Here is a 14,665-nt window from a genome sequence, read left to right on the forward strand (position 1 = left end):
TAATCATTCCAGTTACAAGGTGAATCAGTTCTGCTTTCAGTTGTTCCTTAGATGAGAGATGAGGTTTTAATTACTTTCACTACATAATAAGACAATATCTAATAGAATAAGCTTTCCCATCAAGTTCTTCAAGAGTCCTTTAGCTATTCTTGGACCTTTTCATTTCCATATAATTTAAATGAGCTTGTCATATCTTCCCCTCACATATATATAACTGTTGGCACTTTTGAATGTGGTCTCTGAATCTTTAAGTCAATTTGTGGAGAATCGACACCTTAAAGTTATCAAGTCTTCAAGTCCACAAATGTGGTATGATACTCCATTTATTTAGATTTTAATTTTTCTCAATAAAATTTTATAGTTTTCTTGCATATGTTTTTCCTATACTTATCCCTAGGTATTTTTATGCTATTGTAATGAGTTAATATCTATATTTTTAAAGTTTTCAACTGCTTGTTGCTTATATACAGAAATATAATCAATTTTTCGATATTGACCACATGTCCAGCAACATTTTAAAATTTATTTATCAATTCAAATGTTTATCTTTCAGTTCTTTTGGATATTCTATGTATAATTGTGCTTTCTACAGATGATAACAGTGTTATTTCTTCTTTTCCAAATCTTTAAATTTTTTGTTTTTTCTTCTCATTGTACTGGCTAGGATTTCTAATACAACGATAATAGAGGGAATCCTTGTCTCATTGCCACTTTCAGGAGATAAGCTTTTAAGTATGATACTTGCTGTAGGATTTTTTAATAGATACCTTTTATTATAATTAAGACTTTTTTTCTATTCCTAGCTCCTCATTCCCATATGTATCCTTGCAATAAATATCTATTATTTAAGATAACTTGAGAATTTGTCCCTAACATCTAACCTCTCAATTTTCTTATTTTATTTGGTAAGGTAGAACTTCCAGAATAATATTGAGTAACAGCAGTGATGGCAAGCATCCTAGTCTTGTTCCTGACATTAATGAAAATGTCTCTAGAATTTCATCTGAATTCTATGTGCTCATATTTTATTTAGAACCTTTATATCTATTTTCAGGAATTTTATATCTATATTTGTAGGTGAGATTGGTCTATATATTTCTTTTTTTCCTGCTATCATTGTCAGGTTTGGAATTAGTTATCCTATTTTCATATAAAGAATTGGAGGAAGTTATCTTTTTCTATTCTCTAAACAGTTTTAGAACTGTTCATTGAAGTTCTGCTAGAACTCAATGATACATTCTCATTACCCAGAGATCAATACTGTTAATATCTTAATGCATATCCTTCCAGATCTCTCTTTTTATATGTGTGTGTATACACGTGAACAGATAGATATATAATACACCAAATAAGACCACTCTATATACTGTTCTGCAAACTGCTTTTTTCAGCTAACAATCTCTACCATTTTAATGAATTTTCAACTCATCTAGTATCACATATTTATATTTTTCCATTGACCCCAAATGACCCTTACAGCTAGTTTGTCCAAACTATAACCCAATCGAGAACAAGGCACTAATTACATCTTGTTTTGAAGAGGAAAATTTTTCTAACAATTATATCTGTTATAAAATGGAAATGGCAGCTTTGGGAAATTGTAAGTTTACCAAAGTTCACCGCAGACTTTCAAGCAAAGGCTAGACCAATATTTCCTGGGGGGCTGCACAGGGAATTCCTGCATATGAGAGGTTAGAGCACATGATTTTTAAGGTCTATTCTAAACTTGAGTGATGAAGATTCTATAGACCAATTTTCTACAAAACCTATTACTGTACCACTTGTGCAGCAGATCTCATCCCTGCCTGACTAATCAAGTATATCACTCCAGTAGTTCTCTCCTGAATGATCAATCTTTACTTCTCTCTTCACTTTTTCCTCATCAGTATTCAAATATGTAGTTATTTCTCCCACCTTGAAAATACCTACTGTCAATCTTAACTTCCCACTCTACATACTACCCCATTCTTCTTCTTTCCTTTTACAGCAAGACACTAAAAAAAAAAATAAAAAAAAATAAAAAAAATAATAAAAGTTGTCTGTATTCAGTGCCTCCAAATCCTCTTTTCCCATTTGCTCTTGAACTCACCGCTGTCAGGCTTTTGCTCACACCACTCTACTGAACTGCTCTTGTCAAGGTCATCAATGACCTCCATATTGCTAAATGCCATCTCTAAGGCCTCGTCTTACTTATATGTGCTGGTCATTTGCCTATTTGCTCTCGGAGTCATTCCCCCTCTTCTCCTGTTCTGCTGTGTAGAGCAGACAACTATATTTCCTAGGTACCCTTCCTCTCTGACTTCCTGATAGATTAGGCCAATGGGCATCACTGGAGAGCAGAAGAAGGGGAAAATCCATCCAGGGCATTCCCCTTCATTTCCCTCCGTTTTGAGTGTCTTCTCTAGCAGTGACTGTATCTACTCTGTGGCTCCCACTGGATGCATAGGCCCTCCCTCCATGGAGCAGCTCCTGCTGGGCCAGCCTTCTTGCTTCTGCTGGGTAGTCCCTGATCTTGGACTTGGGTAACAATATCTTCTACTTTCACCTCCAGTAGAGGTGAAGCACTTTGAAATGAAGCAACTTCTTGCTGTTGCTAAATTTCTGAATTCACCATCCCCCTCCTTGGCTTCTCAGCTCTTGCTGAGAACAGCTCTCAGTAACCAATTCCTCATGTTAACTTTTTGTTTAAAATTCTGAATGTGGTTTCTGTTTTCCAGCTGGCCCCTGAAAGATATAAAACACTCACTTCTCTTAGCTATCAGGATATTTCACTCTATTTCCCTCCAACCTTACTAGCCATGTCTACTCAGTCTTCTTATCACTTGACTATTAAATGATGGAGTGCCCCAGGATTTAATCCATAGACCTATTCTCTTTGCTATTTACACTGACATCTTTGGGAATCTCATGCTGTCTCATGGCTTTGAATAACATCTATATACTGAAAACTCTCAAATTTATATTTCTAGCTAGACCTCCCCAACTGAGCTCCAGATACACATCCAACTGCATACCTAACATTGCCACTTCAATAGCCAATAGGCATTTCAAAGATAACATGTCCAAAACAGAATGCTCGGCTTTCCCCCAAAGGCTGTTCCTCCCCATCTAAGTAAATGGCACTTCAGTTCACCCAGTTATTCTAACCACAAATCTAGAAGTTGTCCTTGATTTCCCTCACATCCAATCTATCCCGATAAGGAAACCTCCAAAACACATCTTCATTCACTTTCTCCAACTCTTCCTTTACTACATTGGTCCAGCCACTCTCATCTCTCACCTGAACTATGATAATAGTCTCCTAATTATTCTCCCTGCTTCCATTCTTGCTTCCCAACAACAAGCCATTCTCCACATAGCAGCTAGAATGATTTTATAACATAAATCCTATTACTCCTCTGCTTTAAAGTATCCAATAATTTCCCACTGTACTTTTAAGATCCAAAATCCTTATTTGGGCCTACAAGGGGCCACACATGTCCTGGCTTCTGCTCACTCCTCTGACCTCACCTCTTACCACTTGTTTGCTCTCTCTTCACTCAATACAATCTAGTCACATTGGCCTTCTTTCTGTTCTTCCAACATGCTAAGCTTATCCCTCCGTAGGGCCTTTGTATTTTCTGCCGCCATTATTTGGAATACTTTCCCTCTGACCTTTACCTGACTGACTCATTTTCATCCTTCAGGTTTTATATGGCTCAAATGGCCCCTCCTCACAGTCTATCCCTGACCACCTGTCATTCTCTATCACATTATACTATTTTAACTAATAATTTTCTTGTTCACTTAGTTGTCCGTCATCCCTGCCCTCAAAATCTTAGCTACTTTGTTCTCCACTATGTCCCCAGCTCCAAGTACAATATGGTAAGTCCCCACTTAATGTTGTCAATAGGTTCTTGGAAATTATAACTTAAAGCTAAAAGATGTATAACAAAACCAATTTTACTATAGGCTAATTGATATAAACAGATGTAAACAAAAGATGTAAGTTCCCATGGCATATTTCTGGTCACAAAAACATCATCAAACATCTAAATAAAGAGCCAAAACACTTCTAATATTAAACACTAAAATAAATGTGAGCTATACATCCATTTAAGAAAGATGAGTGAAAACAAGTATGATCGTTATTTTCTAACCCGCTTATTCCAGCAGGTGGCTGGAGCCTGTCCTGGCAGCTCGGGGTGCAAGGAAGGAACCAACCCTGGACAGGACGACCGTCCATCACAGGGTGCACTCACACACATACCGTCCATCACAGGGTGCACTCACACACAAGGTCAGACTGGAACAATGTAGACATTGTAGACATGTCAATTCACCTAATGTGTACATCTTTAGAATGTAGGAGGAAACTGGAGTACTGGGAGAAAACCCACACAGACAATGGGGAGAACATGCAAACTCCACACTGACAGTGGCCCCTGCCAGGAATCGATTTTTTTTTCTCATCGACATTATAATCAAATGATGTTGGATGAAACGTTATTCGAGGATCTGCTGTATCTAGCACATAAGAGATACTTAATATATATTGGTTGACCGAATAAAAGGTAGCAGATTAGTTTTGAGCAGGAATAGGGAGACCTCTTCCTCTGAGACTAGAAAAAGAAAAGGATGAGAGCTGATACAACTAAGTGTGCCCCTATGTTCTTGGTGCTTTGGGGAGGGAAATCATCTGCTGAGAAAGACTGTCAGGCAGAGAGGTTTGGGGAAAGTGGTGAAGGCTCTAAATTGTTACTGAGGAAAACAGGAAAGTGGCTGACTCAAGACACATAGTACAAAGGTTGACTAGTTGTGTGAGGACCCATCGGATATTGAAACCATAAATTCGTGACATCAAACTCCACTCATTTACAAGATATGGACACTCATCTATTTAGGTAAAAGAGCAGAGAAAACAGATTGTAGAACTGATTCTAAATTAGGAGCTTGCAGGGCAGATGTTATCATATTGAAGAGAGGTAAGATTTATCAATTTTTGCAATTAGGCATGGCTGCTGTAATAGAAATCAAGTCCAGAGTGTCAATCAAAATGTTTGATAATTAGGAATCATTGCCAGTGGCTTTAAATATTTGGGAAGTATTACCATACAGCTTTGTGTGACATTAAAAAAAAAAAGAATTATGAGTCTGGCCTGTGTACACCTAGCTCCAATTGCTGTCACTGTAATGAAATATTTTTGCTTCTTGCCCACTTCCCAGACCTGTTATTATTCCAAACTGGTTTACTGGTTTACCAAGAGATCTTTGAACCCCTTGACATTGCCACAAGTATGTGATATGAAGTTTCTTTAAAGCCTTTCCCAAAAGGTCCTGCAGCTATTTTCCAGAGTTACTGTCAATTAGCAAAGGGCAATACTTAGACTCTGGCTCTAGGAAGTCAGAATGCTGCCGTGAGACAAGTCAAACTGGAGGCTGAGGGCATGGGATCAGGAGATAAATGGAATTTCAGCCTAAGTTCATATCTGAATAGGCCTAGTGAGTTTGCAAATACACCCTGAAATGATTTTATTTAAAAAGAGGTAAGGTTTACAATAACACCAGAAAATATGAAGTACTTAGATATAAATTTAAACAAAATACATGTAGGAACTGTACATGAAAAACTACAAGACAATGATGAAAGAAATCAAAGATATAAATAAATGGAGAGAAATACCATGTTCATGGGTTGGAAGATGTAATATTATTAAGATGTTAATTTTCCCCAACTTGATCTTTAGATTTTACACAATTCCAATCAAAATCCCAGCAAGAATTTTGGAGATACCAACAAGCTGATTCTAAAATTTATATGAAAAGACAAAGGAACTAGAATAACCAAAGTAACTCTTAAAAAGAACAAAGTTAGAAGAATGCAGTATCTGATTTCAAGATTTACTATAAAGTTATAATAATTAAACGAAGATAGTGTGGTATTGGTGCAAAGATAGAAAAGAGACAGAAGAGAAAACCCCAAAATATAGTCAACTGATTTTTGACAAAGGCAATTGAATGGAGAAAGGAAAATCTTTTCAATAAACGATGCTGGAAAAACTGGACATCTGTATACAAAAAAATAAAATAAAAAAAGAACCTCTACACATGCCTCACACTTTATACAAAAATTAATTCAAAATGAATCATAGGCCTAAATATAAAATGTACAATTTCTAGAAGAAAACATTGAAGAAAATCTGCAACCCTAACTCTAATTCTTGTGTGATGAAAGGTCCTATGCTATTAAAAGAATGAAAAGACAGCCCACAGACTGGGGGATGTTGCAAATCACATATATAATAAAAGACTTATATCCAGACTATATAAAAAGCTCTTAAAACTCAAAAATAAAAAGAAAACAGTTTTAAAATGGACAAAAGATCTGAACGAACTCTTCACAAAGAAGATATACAGATAAAAATTAGCAAATAAAAATATGTTCACAATAAAAAATCAAATAACCCAATTAAAAATGGGCAAAGGACTTTAATAGACATTTTTCCAAAGAAAATATACAAATGGCCAACAAGCATATACGAAGTTGTGCAATGTCCCCAACTATTAGAAAAATGCAAATCAAAACCATGAAATATTATCCCACACCTATTAGAAAACTGTCATAGATCAGGAGACTAAAGGGACATGAGAGCTAAATGCAACGTGGGATCTTGGATTGGATCCTGGAAGAGAAAGAGGACATAGTAGAAAAACTGGTGAAATCCAAATGAAGTCTATAGTTTAATATTATTGTACTAATGTTAATTTCTTAGTTTTGACCAGTGTACTACGATTTTATATATATATATAAGTCTGCTAGGGCTGCTATAACAAAATATCAAAGACTGGGTAGCTTAAATAGTAGACATTTATTTCTCATAGTTCTGGAGACTGAAAAGTCCAAGGTGCTGAGAGCTCTCTTCCTAGCTTGCAAGACTGCCTTCTTGCTGTATGAAAGAGAACACTTTCTAGTCAATTCTTATGAAGGCACTAATCTCATCATGAGGGTCGCATCTTCATGACCACATCTAAACCTAATTACCTCCCAAGGACCCATCTCCAAATATTACAGTGGCAGTTAGGGCTTCAACATATGGATTTTTGAAGGGACACAATTCAGTCCATATATATAAGATATTAATACTAGGGGAAACAAAGTGAAGAGTGTACAGGAACTTGGTGTACTACCTTTGAAACTTTTCTGTAAATCTAAAATTATTTAAAGATTTTTTTTTAAGTTAAAAAAATCAAGGTAAAAAGAGTTAAAGGTGCTGGCAAGGAGAATTCAGATAATCGGTCACAGGATCAGGCTGAGTTAAAAGGAAGAGAGATGGTGATGGAATCATAATACTGGGTGGATCAAGGTCTTATGAAGTCAAAAACAGGTTTAGTTTTGAAATAAGTCAGATAGAGTAAGATAAATATCATATGATTTCACTCATATGTGGAATCAAAGGAACAAAAGAGATAAACAAATTGATCAAAAACAGACTCACAGATACAGAGAACAAAGTGGCAATTGCCAGAGGGGAAGGAGGTTGGAGGACTGGGTGGAAAAAAAAAAAAAAAGCTAAGTCTAACCCTAATCTTAAAACTAACTGTAATCATAAACTTAACTCTAGACAAAACCCTAACCCTAATTCTAACACTAACATTACCCTAAACTTAACACTATCCCAGCCTTATTTTTGTCCTAAACCTAACCTTAACCCTAACTTAAACTCACACTCTAATCTGAGCTAAAATTAACCCCAATCCTAGACTAAAACCTAATCACAACTCAAATTTAACTTTATCCCTAACTCTAACTTTAACCTTAACCCAAATCCTAACTCAAAACTCAAGCCTAACCCTAACTGTAAACTTAACTCTAAACTATTCAAAACCTAAAATCAACCTTTAATGTAAGTCTAACCCTATAAATTAACTCAACTCTAACTGTAACTCTAACTCTATCCTAACTTTTACTCAAACTGAACCCTAAGCCTAATATAAACCTCAACTGAACCCTAACTCTCAACCTAACCCTAACCCTAATCTTAACCTCAACCAAAACCTTAACCCTGAAACACACCCAAACCCTAATCTCAAACCCAAGCCTAAACTAACTTCAATTCTAACCTTAAATTAAAACTCAATACTAAACACAAACCAGAACATAATCCTAACCTCAAACCAAACACTAATCCTAACACTCACTGTCACCCTAATACTAAACTCTAAAATAACCCTACCCCTAATCTCAAATCATGCCCAACCACAAACAGAATCCTATACTGAACTCAGACTGTAACCTCTAACCTAACCCTAAACTTAATACTAACATTAACCTTAATATTACCCTCAACCTTAATCTTGACCTCAATGCTAACAACCTCACAGGAAATCCTAACCTTGACTGTGACTCTAACCTTAACCTCAGCCCTAACTTTAACATTAACACTAACTTTAATCATACTCTCAAAAAAAAAATAAATAAAAACAGGTTTGAGTTGAGTTTTGGTCAAGATGGCAGAGTAGGCAAACACTGTACTTGCCTTCTCCCATGACCACATCAAAATTGCAACTAAATTATAGAACAATCAACCTAGAGAACCATCTGAAGACTAGCTAAACAAAAGTCCTATAAATAAAGATACAAAGAATAAACCCTGGTAAGATTGGTGGGGGGATGGAGACGCTAAACAGGCTGGCCCCACACCTGCAAGTGGCAGTTGAGAACCGGAGGAAGAAGATATCTCAGCTGCAGAGGTCTGCTCTGAGGAGTGAGGGGCCTCAGCCCCACACTGAGCTCTTTAGCCCGGAGCATCAGTGCTAGGAAGAGGAGCCCCCATGACATCTGGCTGTGAAAAACAGTGGGGATTCCAACAGGCTGGATGAGATAGAAGGCTGCTATAAACCCAGGCATCTTCTTAAAGGGCCTGCACACAGATTCACTTACTTGCAGGTACTCATCTTGGGCTCCAGCGGAGGGACAGCATCTTGGGAGGTGCCAGAGACATACAGGGAGAAACTGAGTTGTGTGGCTTCAAGGTCAAGGACAGCCACCACTGTCCCTGTGATGAACCCTCCTCCTACAAAGCTGGCAGGTGGGTGCCATCTTTCCTGTGTTGTGGTCTCCCACAATATGGCCAAATCTGAATCTGATTTAGCCTGGTGAACGCCACTTGCTTCACCCTGATAACTCCAAGATCCTGCCCAACCCAACTCACACACTGCCAGAGACTCTTTCAGCAGTAGATAGCCAGCCTTGGACTTCATTGCAGTCACTCTTAAAAACTATCAAAGGTCTGCAGGCCCCAGGTGGGCAGCTGCTGGCCTCTGTGTGCCCTGTGCCTATTGCTGAGTAGACCCAGATCCGGTAATGGTGGAAGCCAGCCTAGGTTTGAGGATGGCCTCTCCCATATGCCTCCAGATCCAGTACAGGCAGTGACCGAATTTGGATTGCTTTGTAGCTCCTACCAGGTAGCCCTGGGCCAGTCACAGGCAGCAGCTGACCATGGCCTACATAGAAGACCCTCCCAAGAGGCCTCAGAACCAACATACCCAGAGGCTGGCTTCAGACCAAAAAAGAGCACCACCTGATTAGCCCCACAAGCAGGATACTCAAAGGGTGGTATCGGCAGGCACTGAAGCACACTAGGGTGAATCCCACTTGATGGGGTCAGCCCCTGAACAGGAGCTCCAAAGCAGTGGTAATGGCCAATCCTCACAGCCAGTCAGCCTGAGAGTTAACCCTACCCACTGACATTCCAATAGCAATCAAGACTCAACTGCAACAGGAGGGCACGCACAACCCACACAAAGGTCACCCTGGGAGTACCCAGCTCAGGTGATCAGGGAGACCTTGCCACTGGCCCCCAAAGGAAACCTACAACATAACGCCACCCTGCAAAGACTGGGAGACATAGCAGATCTACCTAATATGTAGAAATAAACACAGAGAAGAAGCCAAGACGAAGAGACAAAGAAACTGCCCCAAATGAAAGAACAAAACTCCAGAGAAAGAGCTACACAAATAGGAGACAAATAATGGAGGTAATGTTCAAAATGCTGATTTTAAGGTTGCTCAAGGTCTTAATGAGAACTTCGACAAAGAGACAATCAGCATTAAAAAGGACACGGAAATCATAAAAAAGAACTAGTCAGAAAGGAAGAATACACCAGAAGAAATCAACAGTATATTAGATTAAGCAGAGAATTGAATCAGCAATTTGGAAGACAAGGTAACAAAAAACACCCAATCAGAACAGCAAAAAAAAAAAAAAAAAGTTATTATCTGAAACAACATCAAGCAGATCATTCACATCATAGGAATACCAGAAGGAGAAGAGAGAGACCAAGGGATTGAGAACCTATTTGAAGAAATAATGATGGAAAACTTCCCTAATCTGGTGAAGGAAACAGACATGTATATACAAGTCTAAAAAGCACAGAGAGTCCCAAACAAAATTAATCCAAAGAGGCTTGCACCAAGACACATCAATTAAAATGGCAAAGATTAAATTCAAAGAGAGAATCTTAAAAGCAAGAGAAAAGAAGTTAGTTATCTACAAGGAAGTTCACATAAGACCATCAGCTGATTTCTCAACAAAAACTTTGCAGGCCAGAAGGGATTGGCATAAAATACTCAAAATGAGGAAAGGCAAGGACTTACAACAAAGACTACTATATCCAGCAAGGCTATCATTTAAAATTGAAAAACAGATAAAGAGCTTCCAAGACAAGAAAAAGGTAAAAGAGTTCATCGCTGCCAAACTAGTATTACAAGAAATGTTAAAGTGACTTCTTTAAGAAGGAGAAACAAAATCATAAATATGAATAATAAAATGGCAATAACAATGTACCTATCAATAATCACACTAAATGTAAATGGATTCAGTACTCCAATCAAAAGAAGTAGGGTAGTGACTGGATAAGAAAACAAGACCCAGAGGTGGCTCCATAGTGTAGTGGTTAGCATGTCTGCTTTGTACACAGAAGGTCCTGGGTTCGCGCCCCAGGTGGAGCCACAGACCATACCCCAGGTGCGGCAGACCCCCCTGAGTGCGCAGGGGGCGCCAGGTCCCTGAGTGTGCAGGGGGCGCCAGGTCCCGGGTGCGCCAGGCCCCCGGTGTGCACTGTGAGCGTGTGGGAGGGGACGCCCCGCCTTCGGAGATCAGTTCTTAAGGGGAAACAGCAACATCTATGGGTCAGGAGTGGAAGTGCGGGAGTAGGGAATTAAAGAGGGGAAAAAAAAAAGAAAACAAGACTCATACATATGTTGTCTATAAGAGATGCACTTCAGATCGAAAGACATACATATACAGAAATTAAAAGGGATGACAAAAGATATTTCATACAAATGAAAACAAAACAAAAAAAGAGGCCAGGATGACAATACTTATATCAGACAAAATAGACTTTAAAACAAACAAAGGCTATTATAAGAGTCAAAGAGCTACATTATCTAATGATAAAAGGATCAGTCCAACAAGAGCATATAAACCTTGTAAATGTATACGTACCCAACATAGGAGCAAATATACAACACAAATATTGATAGGTATAAAGGGAGAGATCGACGGTAATACATTCATAGTAGGAGGCTTTAACATCCCACTGACATCAAAGGACAGATCTTCCAGACAGAAAATCAGTAAGAAAACAGCAGCCTTAAATGACACACTAGACCAGACAGATTTAATTGACATGTTTAGAGCATTTCACCCCAAAGCAGCAGAATATACAGTCTTCTCAAGTGTACATGGAACATTTTCCAAGATAAACCACATGTTAGGCCACAAAACCAGTCTCAATAAATTTAATAATATTGAAATCATATATTAAGTGGCTTCTATGACTACAATGCTATGAAACTAAAAATAAATTACAAGAAAAAACTGGTCTTTGCAAGATGACCTAGAAGGTTGAGGCTGTGCACACCTCCTCTAGCAACCACACCAAATTATAGCAAAACTACAGAGCAAACAGCATGTGGAGTCACCTGAGGTCTGGCTGAACAGAATCCTTATAACTAGGGACAAAAATAACCGGTCACCTCAAAATGATAGGAGAGGGGGAGATGCAAAATGGCCCGGTCCCACAACCGCATGTGGTGACCAAAAATCAGGAGGGCTATCCTGGCTGCAGAAACTCTCCCCCATCTGAGGAGTGAAAGGTCCTAGCCGCACACTGGGCTCCCCAGCCTAGGGTTCCAGTGCTGGGAAGAGAAGTCCACAGAGTCTCTGGCTGTGAAAATGAGCAGTTTGTGGCTGAGTGAGACAGAAGGTTGTGGCAAGTTGGAGACCATTCCTCCTAAAGGGCTCACGTCCAGCCTTACTTGCTGACGGTCTCACTAGCTCTGATCCCCAGCACTGGGGCAGCTACTTGAGGAGTACTAGGGATATATGGGAAGGTACTGAGTTGCCAGGCTTCAGGGCAAGGGCTGGAGGGGTAGCCTTCTCCTGGACAAAGGTGCAGGCAGAAGACATTGTTCCTTCATGGAGCCCTCCCCACTCCCAGCATGCAGACGCAGGTATCACTGTATAGGAGTCACCATCAACTTGGATAATACAGATCACTTCGCCCAGGGGATTCCCTGAGACTCCACCTCTCTCAACTTGCAGGCCCACCCAAACTGCCTCCAGTGATTTATTCCATACAAAAGGGCTGTCTTGGCTCCTGCTGTGAACTTTCATAAAATATCTCAAAGGCTCACAAAACCCAAAGAAGCAGCTCTGGCCTCGGGTACCCTATACCTCTTGCTGAGCAGTCCCAAGCCCCAGCAAGAGAAAAGCCATTAGTTACCTACAAAGGATCTCTCCATAAGACTGTCAGCTGATTTCTCAATAGAAACTTTGCAGGCCAGAAGGGATTGGCACAAAATATTCAAAGTGATGAAAAGCAAGGACCTACAATCAAGATTACTTTATCCAGCAAAGCTATCATTTAGAATCAAAGGACAGATAAAGAGCGTCCTAGACAAGAAAAAGCTAAAGGGGTTCATCACCACCAAGCTAGTATTACAGGAAATGTTGGAGGACCTTCTTTTAGAAGAAAAAAAAATATGTATCAAAAATCTAAATAAAGAATGGCAATAACTATATGTCTATCAACAAGTACTTCAAATGAAAAAGAATTAAATGTTCCAGTCAAAAGATAGGGTGGCTGAATGGATAAGAAAACAAGACCCTTACATAAGCTGCCTATAAGAGACTCACTTCAGACTGAAAGACATACACAGACTGAAAGTAATGAGATGGAAAAAGATATTTCATGATGTACCTAGAGGGTATTGTACTGAGTAGAGTAAGTCAGATAGAGGAAGACAAATGTACATGTGGAATCTAAAGAACAAAACAAAAAAACAAACAAACAATAAAACCCAGGAAAAAACTCAAAGAGACAAAGAACATTTTGAGGGTTAATAGATGGTGGGGGGGCGGTGTTGGGAGGGTCAGTAAAAAAGGGGGAATTGATTAAGAAGTGCAAATGGGTAGGTGCAAAATATTCATGGAGATATAAAGAAAAGCATAAGGAATATAGCCAACACTATTGTAATAACTGTACAGTGTCAGAGGAACACTAGATTTATTGGAGTGATCACTTTGTGAGTTATATAGATGTCTAAGCACTAATATTGTATGCTAACTATAACTAAAAAAATAAAAAAATACTATTAAGAAAAAAAAAATTTGTTCCAGAGTATTCAGGGTGAAGAAGTTTTTCATACCTTTTTGTCAGGCTCAATTCAATTTTCTTCTTGCTACTGTAATCTATGAATTTAGCCAAAAATGAAATAGACACCTGAGGCAATGCTTAACCAATATATTTTTATTTTAAAATGCAGTCAGAATAGACAGCTGATCTGTACAATTGTTATTCTTCAGAAGATAAACGATTAAAAAAAAAAAAAGATAAATGAGAAGTCTGGATGCTCTCACGTTAGTCCTGTCACTCCAGATAATGGACAAGCATGCAAAGGGTTTGCTGTTTTAGAGATGCTATGACAAGTGCATCCCCTTCAAAATACTAAGGTCGGCTTACTTACAATGTTAATACTGTGGACACTGGAATAGCTCTCTGTGTATAAATAAGTGTTCTTTACCTTAAAAAAAAAGAAAAAGAACTGAAAAACACAATCTCATTCTACTAAACAATTAATTGGTTAACAATGAGATCAAGGAAATCAAAAGATACCTTGAGACATATGAAAATGAAAACACGACTCAAAATCTATGGGACACAGCAAAAACACTTCTAAGAGGAAAAGTCATAGCAATACAGGCCTACCTCAAGAAACAAGAAAATTTTCAAATAAACAATCTAACCTTACCCTTAAAAGAACTAGAAAAAGAACAGCAAACAAAGCCCAAAGTGATCATAATGAAGGAAATAATAAAGATTAAAGCAGAAATAAACAAAATAGAGTCTTTAAAAAATACAAAAGATTAATGAAACCGAGTTGGTTCTTTAAAAAGATAAAAACTTATAAACCATTAACCAGACTCATGAAGAAAAAAATAGACCTCAAATAAATAAAATCAGAAATGAAAGAGAAGTGACAACTGACACCACAGAAACACAAAGGATTATAAGAACATACTACAATTATATGCCAACAAATTGGACAATTTGGAAGAAATAGTTAAATGCCTAGAAACATACAATCTTACAAGACTGAATCAAGAAGAAACAAAAGCTG

The 14,665-nt window shown here is 38.2% G+C and overlaps 1 non-coding gene across 1 annotated transcript; it reads left to right on the forward strand.

Moving 5' to 3' along the window:
* The first annotated feature begins 10,917 nt into the window (after nucleotides 1-10,917).
* On the forward strand, nucleotides 10,918-10,991 carry TRNAT-UGU. The gene has a single exon. It is a non-coding gene; the product is annotated as a tRNA-Thr (tRNA).
* The last annotated feature ends 3,674 nt before the right edge of the window (nucleotides 10,992-14,665 follow it).

This window comes from Pteropus vampyrus, unplaced genomic scaffold (genome assembly GCF_000151845.1).
Source record: "Pteropus vampyrus isolate Shadow unplaced genomic scaffold, Pvam_2.0 Scaffold390, whole genome shotgun sequence".
NCBI lineage: Eukaryota > Metazoa > Chordata > Mammalia > Chiroptera > Pteropodidae > Pteropus > Pteropus vampyrus.